The 14,635-nt window shown below is 37.1% G+C and overlaps 1 pseudogene; it reads left to right on the forward strand.

The window, feature by feature from the left end:
* The first annotated feature begins 665 nt into the window (after nt 1-665).
* Nucleotides 666-763, forward strand: LOC150064274 (small nucleolar RNA U3; annotated as a pseudogene).
* The last annotated feature ends 13,872 nt before the right edge of the window (nt 764-14,635 follow it).

The raw sequence follows: 14,635 nt of genomic DNA on the forward strand, positions 1-14,635 counted from the left end.
ATTTATGCCTGGATACTGTGTAATTCCAGTTATGGCCTGGAGGTAGCTCTTGGTGGTGGAGGCTATCATCTGATCAAGGCAAATCATCTTGTTCCATACTTGTGTATTTTCCAGTGGCTTGCATTACTCACTTAAAGATCAAAACCCGGGAGCACAGTGAAGTAAAAATACAACCAAGTACTTGAAACCCCACTTTTCTAAATTTCAGCTATTTGCAAAATTCTTTCAAATATGACTACATGATCAGTTGTAAAACTTTAACCCTAAGAAATGGGTTTTGCCATTTATTTTTCTTTTATTAGATACATTCAGATGAGTATTAGCCAATAAATATATTGAGATTGTTTGTCAATAATACTTAGCATTTTTTGGCCACTGGTGTAGGTGATAATTCTCCATGACCTGTCATGTAGAACGATAATTATACTCCTTACAATATGTGATACCTAAAACTGCTTCTAAAAATAAAGAACAACCTATACTTGACCTCAGATTCATCGGTCATCAAGTTGAGCATATTTGTTCAATATTGAAACAATCCTATGCTTATCATACTTCTTAAAATCATCCTATTAATGACTAGGAAATTCTGAGACATTAAAATATGTTTTAAAGACAAATGAAGACAGGAAGTGGGTAGAATGTAGTCATAAAATCCAATGTGTAAGACTATACTTTCAAGGATCATTTCTATAGTATGTGACTAGAGAAACTCCACTAATCGTGTAGAGTACTGTACAGGGGAAAAGCCTTTCAAATGTGAATTCGATGGCTGTGACAGGAAGTTTGCCAATAGCAGTGATCAAAGAAACATTCCCATATGCATACCAGTGATAAGCCCCACTACTGTAAGATCCATGGCTGTGACAAGTCCTACACCCACCCGAGCTCCCTGCGGAAGCACATGAAGATTCACTGCAAGTCCCCTCCACCTTCCCCGGGAACTCTCCCCTACTCCACAATGGGGACTCCTGTGGGTGCTCCCTTGTCACCTGTGCTGGACCCAGCCAGGAGTCGCTCCCGTACTCTGTCCCTTCAAGTGACCAACTTCAAGGAGTGGTACGTTTGTCAGGCCACAGAGGCCCCCAGCCACCTTTACACACCTTCCAGCAATGGAACCCCCTCTGAGTCTGAAGATGAGGAAATCTATGGGAACACAGAAGTTGTGCGGACGCGATATTAGATTTTAATCGTATTCATAAGTGAAATAATAAATACAAGTCCTTGGACCATACTCTAACCTGGGACAAAGCTGAGCCTGAGACAAACTCATGACTCACCACCGGGTCTAATTAGCCCTATTTATTCAGTATGAAACCCTATGGTGTTTGTACATTTAATTAATTTAATTAAAATAGTTGGGCTTTTTCCCCGTCCTTAAAAAACAAACAGAACTGGGGATGTAGCTCAGTGGTAGAGTCTTATCATGTGTGAGGCCCTGGGTTCCATCTTCAGTACCTCCAAAAAGAAAGAAAGAAGGGAAGAAAGAAAGAAAATAGTTATAAGAAATAAAAAGCAACCAAGGTGGACTTGAACACTAAGGGGATTAGGATGGGGGGGGGGAGCAAATTGTGCCAAGGAAAACGAATGGGAGATTGGTAGCGATACTCACCTTAGCAATGCTATACATATGTACAGGAGGAAAAAAAATTAAGTCAGAACTTAACTAGCCCCTCTGCCTTTCCCAGAATGCTCCGTGGGTGCCTTTGACATCATAACATGGGCTGCTTTTAAGCCTTCTTCTTGGGCCCTCATTTGTGCGAAGGCCTCTTGATTGTAAACCACACACTTGCTGCATTGCCCACAGATCCTGGACTGTGCCTGTGTCCAAAAGTATTTGTAATAATCTCTTTCGTTTCTAATACTTACACTGCTTAATTTCCATGTTTTTATTACTGATCTCACATTGATGCAGTATTTTTATACAGGATTGTTTCTTCAATACCCTTGTATGACATAAAAACAAGCAGTGCAGCAACCTTAACATATCTCCATATACCGTGCTACTGTGATTGTTCGAGCAGAAAAATGGAGAGGAAAAACAGCTGCTGCATAGACAACTGTGAAACTGTGACCTTATATAATGTACAAGAAATTCAAGTGCTTGCTTTTCTCTCTCTGGTGTTTTGGTTGCCTTTTGTTTGTTTGTTTTTTAATTTAAAAATCTCAAAATGCTGCCTACCAGTGTCAGAACTTCTTGGATAATAGATCGTTTTTGGTCATGAGTTTTTTGGGATGCCAACATTCACAGCCAAGTGTAAGAAGATGTGAACATGGCATCATATCGGTTTTTTTTTTTCTTGAAAGACTATTGTTTTTAAAAAACAGGCAAACTCCTCTTTTATACTACTGTATCAACCTTTTTAAAAATTTATTTTTTGTTGCCTGGAACTCCATTTTAGTGCATATTCTTCCACCTGTGCACCGATCACTGAATTCTCCTCTATTTTACAATGACAGTATGGAGTATATGATTTACATTAAAAGAGGGGAGGGAGTTGCAAAAAAAAAATCCAACGTGTATCTTACAAAATTAAAAAAATGAGACAAGGAGTGGAATTGGGAGGGGTGGGTGACAATGCTGAAAGAGGTGATGTTAATTGGGAGGAGTTAGATTTATATACTGCTTTGTACAACTACTTAAAGATAATAGCAATATATTTTAAAATATGATTTATTAAAATTCAGATTTAGTAGGCTTACAGCATTGGTTAAAAAAACCCCTATATATCAGTAGCCTTGAGCTATAGAGCTCAGGGACAGTGCCCAGGGGGAGTTCAAGCCCCATAATCCACAAAACAAAACAAAACAAAACAAAAAACACCCCACCAAAAACTCTATGTGAATCAGAGGAGTCAATTCAATTATGTTTGTGAATTCACTATGAATTCCAATATACTAAGTTTTTCTTTGAGCTGCTCAAATGTAATTACTTTTAATCCCTTAAAAAGCTTAATTGAAATATTTTTCAGCACAAAGTTCACGTTTTAAAAGTGTGCAGTCTAGTAGCTTTTAGTATACCTACGGAATTATGCATCTGACACCATAATCTAGCGTCAGGACATTTTATGATAATAAAAAGAAATTGAAATCTTGTGTCTAAAAATGGGTACTCCCCATTCTCATCCACAAAATTGCATTTTACCCTTCTCACACATAATTAACCACAGATCTAATTTGCTTGGTTCATTCCTGACCTAAAAAGTAACATTGTACAGTACATGTTCTTTTGTGACTGGCTTATTCTTCATAAATAAAACATTTTGGGCATTTGTCCATGTTTGTAACAGGTATCACACTTCATTTTTCTTATTGAATAATATCTCATTGTATATACAATACATAAACTAGATTATCAAATAGAGGTTACTCATTCTTTGTAGTGCAGGTTTTTGAGTGCTTGTTTCATGTGAACATGTTTTTAATTTCTCTTGGTTAGATATTTTTATGTCCTAACCACAATTCCCTTAGAATGACAATTAGTAACTATTTGGTTATCTTCGTAGTTTTTGATGCTATTTGTTTGGAATACATTTTTTTTACTTTTTATGAAGTTCTTTATATTAATTATTTAAGTGCTTAAATTATTAAAATTTTAAATTATAAAATATTTGTTTGAGGAAGAAAATCTGTATATTTGACTTGAACAAGGAAATACCTGATATCTGTAGTTTGCTGTACTTAGTGTGGTCAAATTGATCAGAAAATCTACCATTACCTGCACTTGCCATTGTGTGTTTGTATATGTGTATATGCATGATGGGAGGGGTTGAGGGTGAGGGGGGCGAGAACAACTAAAATCTCTATTATCCAATTTGAAGCATATAATATGGTGTTATTAACTATAGTTATCATAGTTTGAGTTTGTTCTCCCTGGACAATGTTGATATAATTTAGTATTGTCATTATGCAAACTTATCAAGTCCCCCTTCATTGGCCTGACTTTCCTCCAGAGGGCTCCTATTCTTACAGGTTCTGTCACCTCCCAGAGGATCCATGGCCTTGGAACCAAGTCATTAACACATGGGCCTTTGGGGAATAGGCAAGATCTGAACTATGGCACATAACATTATGCCGGGGCCAGCCGGCAGCAAACCAGGGTTCGCGGATTGGGATTCCTGAAATAGGGGCAAGGACTAGGAAAAAATAGAAGAGAGACAAACAGATGGAGTTCGGGAGGACTACAGCCCAAGTCAGCAGTCCAAGAAGACTGTGAGCTCCAGACTGCCGCCTAAGAGACTCTCTCGTTTATTTTAAGTTCCGACCTTAAATACTCTTCTTAAAACTAGGGAGTTGCCAGAGGCTACATTCATACAAAATAGTAAACAAATCACATATAGGATAAATGAGAAAGGATTAACATTGCTTAAAGTCATCATGATAAGAACTGATTGACATTGCTTAAAGTCATCATGATAAGAACTGATTGACATTGCTTAAAGTCATCATGATAAGAGTTACTTCCTTGTGTATACAGTTGTGTAGGTCCAAGGTCAGGTCCAAGGTCATTGACCCCACAGTCGGTCCCCAACAACATTACTTGCTTCAAAACCTGCCTTCATGATCACAATTTCTGATAGTCTTTAGAATTCTCTATTCATAAAATTTCAGTAACCAGGCATTGGTGACTTATGCCTGTAATCCTAGCCACTTAGAAGGATGAGATCTGAGGATCATGGTTCAAAACCAACCTGGAGAGAAAAGGCCATGAGACTCTTTGTTTTGTTTTGTTTTGTTTTGCCAGTCCTGAGGATTGAACTCGGGGCTTGGGCACCGTCCTTGGGCTTCCTCAAGGCTAATGCTCTACCCTTTGAGCCTCAGGACTACTTCTGGTTTGTTCTGTGCATGTGGTATGGAGGAATTGAACCCAGGGCTTTGTGCATGCTAGACAAGCACGCTCCCAGCCTTCATGAGACTCTCATATCCAGTTACCTACCCAAACCCAAGAAGTGGACTTGAGGCTTAAGTGACCTGTAGCTTAAATGGTAGAGTGCTAGACTTGAGCAAAAAAAAGTTCAGGACAGCCTTTATGTCCTGAGTTCAAGTTCCAGGACCAGGATGTGTGTATGCACAGTGCATATGCACCCCTCCCCTATTCTAAATAGATCCAGAGGGTTTAATTAAACTTGATGACATACCTATTTAGAAATTTGACTTGTATAAAGAAATTAAGTATACTAAAATTTCCATATTTGATTGTAGGTCCTGAGATATAAAATGTATAGTAAATTCAATTTCTTGTGAAAAAGAAACTGATACTCTTTCTTCAAATATTCCGCTACTTTGTGGAACCATATCCTTCATCTTTTGCAATCCTCTAGGTTCCAGATTTCCAGGATCGCTATTTACCCTGGAAAGCTATTTTGCATCTTGCAAATGTACTCACCGTAGTCATTAACTAGGTGGACTCAGCTTACCTGCATTTGACCTATGTGTGCTTCTCTCCTTATAGAATAAGAAGTTGAGGTGGGGTTTTTTTTTGGTATTTTTGTTTGTTTGATTTTTATATACTCAAAAATTGCACCACTGTCCTTGGGCGGCAGCAAATTTATCTTTCTTTTAATTAATTAAAGCAAACCTTTTTTTCTACTATGAAACTTTTCACAAGAGACTTACTGACAAAGGTCTAATAAACTTGTGCCACTTACTTGTCTCATCCTTATGGAAAACACTGCATGTGAATTGCAAGCTGGCATGTCTTCTAGATGCTGGTGAAGTTCACCAGCATCTTCAGTGTCATTGCGGTTGTCATTATCCATTGTCCATCCTCCCCGCCCTGCCCCCTTCTCTGGAATTGGCTCCTTTAAAACTGAAACCTTCATGCAAACTTAAAACCCTTTTTCCTTTGTTTTTTTTTAAGCATAACCTCCTAGTTACTGAACAAACCCTAGACTCTAACCGTCATCATGGATGCATCACTGTAAATTGTTGTCTGTGTTCCCATAAGAAAGCCAGATTTCTAATAAAGTCTTTGAAAGGGAAATCCTATATTTTGGCAAGCACAAGGAACAAATTAAAAATTGGCTCCCATTCCTAAAGCTGTAGGTAGGGTGCACCCTATTGCTTTCAAAAGATGTCATGTAAGATATTTAGACTGGAAAACTGATCTCACAGGTGTGCACAGAGTCTACTTAAGTTTTGACAGAAGGAGGTGGGGAGGGAGGTATGGAGAAGGGTGGTCCCATAACTCTTGTCAGGTTTCCATGTCTGGTGGCTAATGGAATGCTGCAGTAAACACACAAATTCCATGTTGCAGAGTTACAATTTTAAGTAGAAGATTCTAGCTCTAAAATGACCACTTTTCTTCATTCCAGGTTTCTTCCCTCCCTCCTTCCCTTCTTCTTTCCCTCCTTCTTTCCCTCCCTCCTTCCTTCCCTCCCTCCCTCCATCCCTCCCTCTCTCCCTCCCTTCCTTCCTTTCTTCCTTCCTTCCTTCCGGTCATTTTTTGAATTTGCTCTGTAGGTCAAGCATTCTAATAAGTCAGTTTAGCAACATTTATGAATCTCTTGGTTGAATCTTTGGTAATTCCAATAATGCTCCTGTTAATAATACTTATCTAACTTAAACTGTATGTAACATCCTATGAAACACTTTCTGACTCTTTCAGGTGAGATCAGCACCTTTTCCTTTCTGACCACACTCACATGTCTGTCCTGACTCCTAGATGCTAGCTCCTTATTATGCCAACTGAACTGGGAGATAACATGGAAAACCTTGACAGGTATTTAGAATTTAGAATTGCCACTCAGAGAAATGATTTACTCAATGTTTTATTATTTCTGTATCTTCTGTTAGATCTACAGAATACTACTTTGTTTAAAATGAGAAACTACATGTCGTCCTAAAAAGACTATTTCACCACGCAGAACAGAAAGCCACTCTTTGACTTGGCAACTTGTATCAGAATAATAAATAACATTCAAGTAAGCACTGGTTCAGTTCAGAGAATAATCCCCTCTCCCCAGTGCCCCGATGTCTACATTCAGATCAAGACTTGGACACTTTTAAATTCGAAGGGAGAGGGAAAAGCTCTGGTCAGTCTGGTAAATCGGCACTTAGAAATGAACAGGGCAATAATTAGATGTTGGCAACAGGATGTGTCCAACAATTTCCCAGCATTTCATAACTGCCCAACTGAAAGAAGTTCAGCTCTAATGACTCCAAATCTATCAGATAATTTGCATGAATCACTATAATTCTGAACCTCATAATTATTGCTCTGCATGTATTTTAGCACCTTATTATTAACACATGAAATATTTTCACATGTCAATAAAAGAATTATGTTGGTTATATTTCTGTATTAATATGCTACTAAACATATTTTATATATTATATTCAATGCTATATATCATGTATACAGCATCTATACTATATAAAAACTGAAAGAGAGCAAAGGACTTCCATTCTTTACTTGACTTACATAACGGTAACCCTTCTGTACATCACCTTTACAATAATTATTTTTTAAGTGTGTACTTTTTTCTTGTCTGTTCTTTAACATTCTGACTTCTACTCCCTACTTTGCAATGAAATTTCTGTGCTACTTGTGAATTTTAAATTTTGAGTATTTTCAGTGTTGACAATATTCTTAGGACCGGAAGGCTCTAGCATTAGAAGAAGGTTTTATTTAGTTCAATATTCAGACTTAGTTCTTTTTTATTTTATTTTTTTATTTTAATGTACAGAGGGGTTATAGTTTAGTCTTAGTTCTTGAGAACTGATATAATTGAAATAAAATTCGTAATTGTATTGATGAAAGAAAATCATATTCTTCAGTTACCTGTTACATTTATGCTTGATTTTACTTTTCAGGTATATAATTCATTTTATTTATTTTTTTCTGATAATCACTCATCTTTTTCCTTCTTTCCTTCCTTCCTTTCTTCCTTCCTTCCTTCCTTCCTTCCTTCCTTCCTTCCTTCCTTCCTTCTTTCCTCCCTTCCCTCTTTCCTTCCTTCCTTCTTTTTTCTTTCTTTCTTCCTTTCTTTCTTCTTTTTGTGGGTCATGGGGCTTGAACTCTGGGCCTGGGTGCTGTCCCTGAACTCTTCAGCTCTAGGCTACCACCCCACCCTTGAGCCAAGCCCCACTTCCCATTTTCTAGAGGTTAATTGGAGCCATGCCCGAATAGAGCTGACTTTTTGCTAAAAAAAAAAATGCTAGGAGGGAAGTACTGAAGGTAGAAAACAAATTCATATGTGCACCCTAAAAGAGTGTCTGTGAAGACCGAGAACTTCAGAGAACACAATACCACCATAGTAACATCTCTTATGGGGCAGATTGTTTCCCTCTTTGTCTTATAATTTACTTAGGCTAGAAGCCTAAATTGTAAGTACTTTCCTGACCATTCTTGGCAATTTAACTTAGTGTTTCTGAAGGAAGATCTTACTTCTACAATATGAAGCTTTTGCCTCTTTTCTTAAGGAATTATTAGGTAGTCTTTTAAAGGCTATCCCACTAACTTTGAAGGAAGATTTACTCTGTTTGACATCTGAACAGATTTGATTGTGTGCTTCACTTCTTTTAAAAAAATTGTTCATAGTTCTTAATTTGGGGGCTTTATAATGGTTGGTTTGAGGTAATTATTTCCACTTGAAACTGAAAATAGAGATTTTTTTGCTTTCTTATTTATCTTATTAATTTATTACTTGCAGTTGGGTTTGTAAAGTGTATGCCATGTATTTACAATAGAGCAAAACCTAGATACATAAGACCATATAGGATTTCGCTAAATGAAAGGACCTCCAGGATATAGAAACAAAAGCCATATAATGAATGATTGTTGTCCTTAATGTACTATGTTATCTCTCATCTCTTTTGCTATCCCTTGGTTATCTCATATTGTTACAGTATTTCACCAGATTATCTGATATATTGTATATATGTGTTTTTGGTTATTTGAAATCGGATAGGGAAGGGGGGCAAACAAGATGAGGGGCGGGGGTGGAGGGAAAGAAATGGGGACCAAGACATGAGAAAGGGTATCAATGTATGTGAAGTAATGCACCTTCTATCTGGTGAATATAATGTAACCCTTCTATTAAATACAATAAAAATATATGAAAAAAGTATGCCGTGTAATACATTGTGTCTGAACTGTTCCTGTAAATTTGTCTTTTTCTCGTTGTTGTTGCTAATTTCTTATTTCTAGAAAAAGTTTCCTCTTTTCCAACCATTTCAGCACTGGGCTCAGCACGTTTCCTTATAGCAATATCTCCTGTATGCCACAATGTTTACTTTTTCATAAGTAGTGACTTCCCTGACCACTTTTGATCCCATATTCTGAGTGAAATGAACTTTCATCTGGGAACGAGGAAAACCTGCCATGCTTTTCTCTTATAATTTGCACTCTGTCTTTCCTAAAATTGTGGCAGATTTTTATCTTTATTTCCTTTTCACTTCTTTCTGACACTACAATAATACTAACTTTAAGTCAAAGTCTAGAAAGATTTTTTTATTGTTAAATTTTGTCTATCTATCCCCTCTTTTGAAATGAAGAGAAATAACTATTGCCAAGTATACATCATTTCTGGATATAGATATATGAGGTACAGGATCTTGACAGTTGAAATTCTCTGGCATTTTAAAGGGAATTACTTATTTCAATTGTCTTCCTTTTCCAGTGATTATGTGGACTTTGCCATCTGTATAGACTGAATATGCACTCCATTGTGCTTTAGTGTCTGCCTTAAAGGATATAAATTTATTTCAAAGATTTCAAACCCATTAATACATTAAGAAATAATTTGAGCCTAACACATATTTGGGGTTTGTGATTTTCTTTTTTTTTTATTTTTGCGTGTGTGATTTTCTGCAAAAAGGAAAAGAAGGTGTAGGAAAACCCAGGAAACTGCTTATAGTCTGACAATAAGATGAGTAGGAGCGCACACACACACACACACACACACACACACACACACACACACATCTCAGTTGTCCAACATCTACCAGCAACTCCACCTTACTGTGTGTATTCAGAGCCACAATGCCTGTATCTAATGCTTAGGCTTTCCGCCACTTCACCTTGACTCCCAAGCTGACACCATCTAAATTATACAATGTGCGCTTTCACAGGCCTTTCCGATGTCATATCTTTATCTAGTTTCATAACATTTGTTTTATTTTCTCAATGTCATTTACAAATTTTAATGTGATACTTATAACTCTATTCCCACCAAATTTCCTGTTTTGTTTTAATGTACATGCATGTGTGTGTGCACACACGTGTGTGTGTGTGTGTGTGTATGACATGGTTTGATTTTGAGATACTTGCACATTAACATCCAGTAGTAATAAATCACACAGGTAGATCTAGTTTATGCTTTATCCAATTAATTCCTCTAATGACAATGCCTGGAAAAAACTGTCACCCAATGTTATAATCAGGATACTGACAAGGAACTAGTCAAATACAGAATTCTTCCTATTATGCTTTTTAAAACATTCTTAGTTAACCTCTTTGTATTCCTTCCTCTCTTTAAGTCCTGACAATGGCTCCTCAATTCTGTTTTACATGGAAGTCTATAATCTATAATCTTCCCTCAGCTAGTATAATTTCTTAGAGTTTCATTAGAGTTGTTGATTGACAATGATTTCCTATTTTCCTTTCTGAGTAGCAGTCCATGGTAGGGATTACCATGGTTGTTAAACCATTCAGTACTGGAGAGCATCCAGATTGTTCCCAGTTTAATATCATTACAATGTGAGCCATTATACAGGTTTTTGTGTGACTGGGAGTATTGGTTTTTCTGGACTAAATATTCATTAGTGTAATTGTGAGACCTTGCAGAAGTTCAATACTTCTTTTATCAAGAAATTGCTAAAGTATTTTCCATAATACTTGTACCATTTTACAATCCCCAAACCATGTGTGCACAATTCAGTTTTTCTGCAACCACATCAGCATTTAATGCTCTTGCTTTATTTCTTTACACTTCCTTTTTGTTTCCTTCTCTTTTCCTCTTTCTTCTTACCTTCCTTCCTTCTTTCCTTCCTTTCTTCTTTCCTTCCTCATTCATTCATTCATTCTCTTTAGTTCTTGGCCCTGTGCAAGCTGGAGAAGCACTTCATCATTGAGCGATATCCTTGCTTCTATTTTCGTATATTAATCATTTTGACATGTCTGTAATACAGTACATGTATGAATGCTCCATGGGTTTAAAACCACCCAGCCAGTAGCTCACACCAGTAATCTTAGTTACTCAGATGCATTGTAGTATCGTATTGCCAAAGGCTGCTGCTAAACATTCTTTCATGTGCATATGTACTATATCTATATTCTGAAATTATCTCTTCTAGAAATGGTCTTTTTATGTTTTTATTCATTTTCTAATTAGATTGGATTGTTTGATTTTTAATTTTATGAGTTCTTAAAATATTCTAAATGCTACTTCTCTGTTGGACATGTGATTAGAAAGACATAATTCTTCTCTGTTGTTTGATGTTCTTAATATGTTTCCCACATATATAGCAATTTAGTCTTTTTCTTCATTTTGATGATGTCTAATTTACTCATATCTCTCTCATTGTACGGTGAGTGCCCATAGTATTTGTGGGGTTTAGGAGGGAATGTACTACTTCATGGTAGAATTGGCTGTACTTGGAGAAAAGAGAGCTAAGTGCATTTAGGGTGACAAAATCATTCTTTTCAAATAATTTTGTCATTGGCCCCATAAAATTATGAAAGATCTAGAACATTTTTTTCACCAGTCCTGGGGCTTGAACTCAGGGCCTAGGCACTGTCCATGAGATTTCTCAAGGCTAATACTTTACTACTTGCGCCACAGTACCACTTCCAGCCTTTTCTGTATATGTGGTACCAGGGAATTGAACCCAGGGCTTTGTGCTCAGTACTCACTAGATAAAGCACCCACCCATATTCCTGGCCCCAGACATTTTTGAGTTCCGTCTAAAATTCATTTTGAAAAGTATCTTTTCTTATTCTCTACTGTATTCAATTCATTGAAGGTTGCCAGTTAGCTACTGACAATATCTATATAACCCAAGGGATGAGATTCTCACCAGCTTAAATGTGAAGAATGATTCATTCTATTCTCAGTAGCACACTATATTTAGCTGTTAGTCCCAATCATTTGTAGGAAAATATCTGTCAATGAGTTTAAGTAGTTTGTCTAAAAGAACTTTTTAAAAATCTCACTGATTCTCAATTACACAAGACCTCTGTTACAACAAAGACCTAAATGTTTTCCAGTCAGCCCCCTCAGGAAAGATTCCATTTTGGCTCTGAAAACCATTATGAATGTTGACCTTTTTACCTTTTCCTGACCAGGGCTTTTCCCAGATGCAAATTTAATGGTTTAAAAACTGAATACTATCAGCCTCATAAAGCATGAAACCTTTCTGTTCAAAGCAGCCATCATAATTTAACTGGGGGGCTGCCACCGTGCAGTGAGCTCCAGCCGTGTGCCTGCCAGAGAAGCCATCAAATCAGTCCTTCTCTCTCTTCAGCTCACAGGGAAGGGTACTGAGACTTGACCTCAAGTTACATCTCTTCCATGTAGAGGAAAAGGATGGAGGAAAATAAATGATTGCATAAAACAAAGACTATATTATTTGGTACATATGTTATGGTTTACCCCATTTCATCCTCTGAACAAGAGATTGTCTGCCTTCAATTTTTCCAGGCTTTTAAAATCCTTTTTTATAGTCTTTGCAGTCAACTTAATGAGGACCATTTGAGGAGCATAAGAGAAATGATGTCATTTGGTCTCTCTTTCCTCCACCTCTCCCTCTCTAACTGTAGGATATGATCTGCTCTAAGTGTGACAAACACTATGTGCACCCTATCTGAATTGCTAAAGTGAAGCTTTGATTTGCTTCAGAACAAGTGCTTAAACATTCGATCAAACACTTCCTGTCCCTTCTTCCGTCAAAAACTATCCTCTCACATCTATGCAGGACTTATTGAGCACCAGTGTCCGTGTTGTGCTAAACAATTCTATTTTTATATGTGCACTTACAACAACTGGAACTGCTAGCTTACATAGTTCTGAAAAAATAAGCATTGGATATGCTTCCTTATATTACACCCAGTGGACTGCTGCAGCTGGAGCATGCTGGCTTTTGAGAGATGACTATTACATTTTCAAGAGTTTTGTATTTATGTTAGCCATTACTAAGAATTTGAAATTAAATTAGTTACATTCAAAGTATTGGTAACAAGTCCTCGAGTTTCATCACTTCCTAATTTCTTTTTACTATTATCTGTGCCTTTGGAGTTATTTTCAGCTATTCTGCTTAGTGGAAATATTGTATGATTGTACTCTACCAGTCAATTCCAGTTTCATCGGTATCATGGATGGCTTAAATTTAGCCAAAATCTGTAACCCTAGCTATTCAGAAAGTAAACAAGAGGATCATGGTCAAACCAACTTGAGAAAAAGGTTTGTGAGATCTGTCTCAACCAGTAGCTACATGCAGTAGTGTGTGGCTGACCTAGCTTTGTGGGAAGCTGAGATTAGGATGATGACAATTCCAGGCCAGCCAGCCTCTCCCCAAACAAAAATAGTTCTCCAGACTCCATCATAAATAACCATGTCAGGTAGGCATGGTGGCAGTCCTCAGGTGCAGAAAGCAGAAATGGACATTGTCATCCATGCTGACTTCAGAAAATAGAGCCAGAGCAAAAGAGCTGGAGATATGGTTAAGTGATAATAAGCACAATGCCCTGAGTTCAAATCTCCATACTCCTAAAATAGATAAATAAAATGAAATAAAAATCTAACATTAGAGCACTGGAGAGAATATTTACATGATGGCAGCCATCAATATATGTCATAATTGAGAGTTTTTGTTCTCCTGAGAGTTGGTTTACAAGAACTGGTAGTCATACATTTCCATGCCCATATATTGTACTACAAATAACACAATTGACTAGGTTTAGTGAGTAACTATGAATAAAAAGGTATTGACTACAAGACAAAAAGGCTCTTTGAGTTTTTAATTCTGGTAGAAATCAGAAACATTTCAAAACATTTCAAGGTACAACCACTCTTTCATCACTGTGAAATATGCTGAATCTGGAGCTTGGAGCTATGTATAGTACACACAATATTCATCTTCCTGAGCAAAACGACAGGTGTGGCATCCAAGTCACATATTCATGAGGAAATGAGGCATCTCTTGAGAAACAGCATGTCCCAGGAAGGGCTGGAGGTGATTCTCATATGTATTGTTAAGGGAAAGTAGTGTGAGAGAATGGGTGTTTCATGAGTACAGCCGGCTATACACATTCCTAATTCTCTTTCTTTCTGCTCAGGTTTATGTTGCACAACAAAGCCTCTAAGGCAGGAGCACACAGGCAAAATTCACTAAAATCACTAACCACTATTAGGAGCATGAGATTTGTCATTCATGCAATGATGAAGTTTGACTTAAGGTAGAAAATTTCCTTCAATTTAGTAAGATATTGAACTGGGATTAGGGAACCCAAAACAAGATGCAAAGTAGAAGAGGTGACAGGAATCTGTTTGATGAGGCCATATCTGAGATTAGTTAGAAAACCCACAGGACATATTGCATCATGATAGATCAGATGGCTGGGAATCATCTAGCACTACCATAATACATGGAAAAGGCAAAAATAAGAAATCAAATAGCACACTCTGAAACAGTA

Source organism: Megascapheus bottae, chromosome 4, assembly GCF_031878675.1.
Source record: "Megascapheus bottae isolate mThoBot1 chromosome 4, mThoBot2.hap1, whole genome shotgun sequence".
NCBI lineage: Eukaryota > Metazoa > Chordata > Mammalia > Rodentia > Geomyidae > Megascapheus > Megascapheus bottae.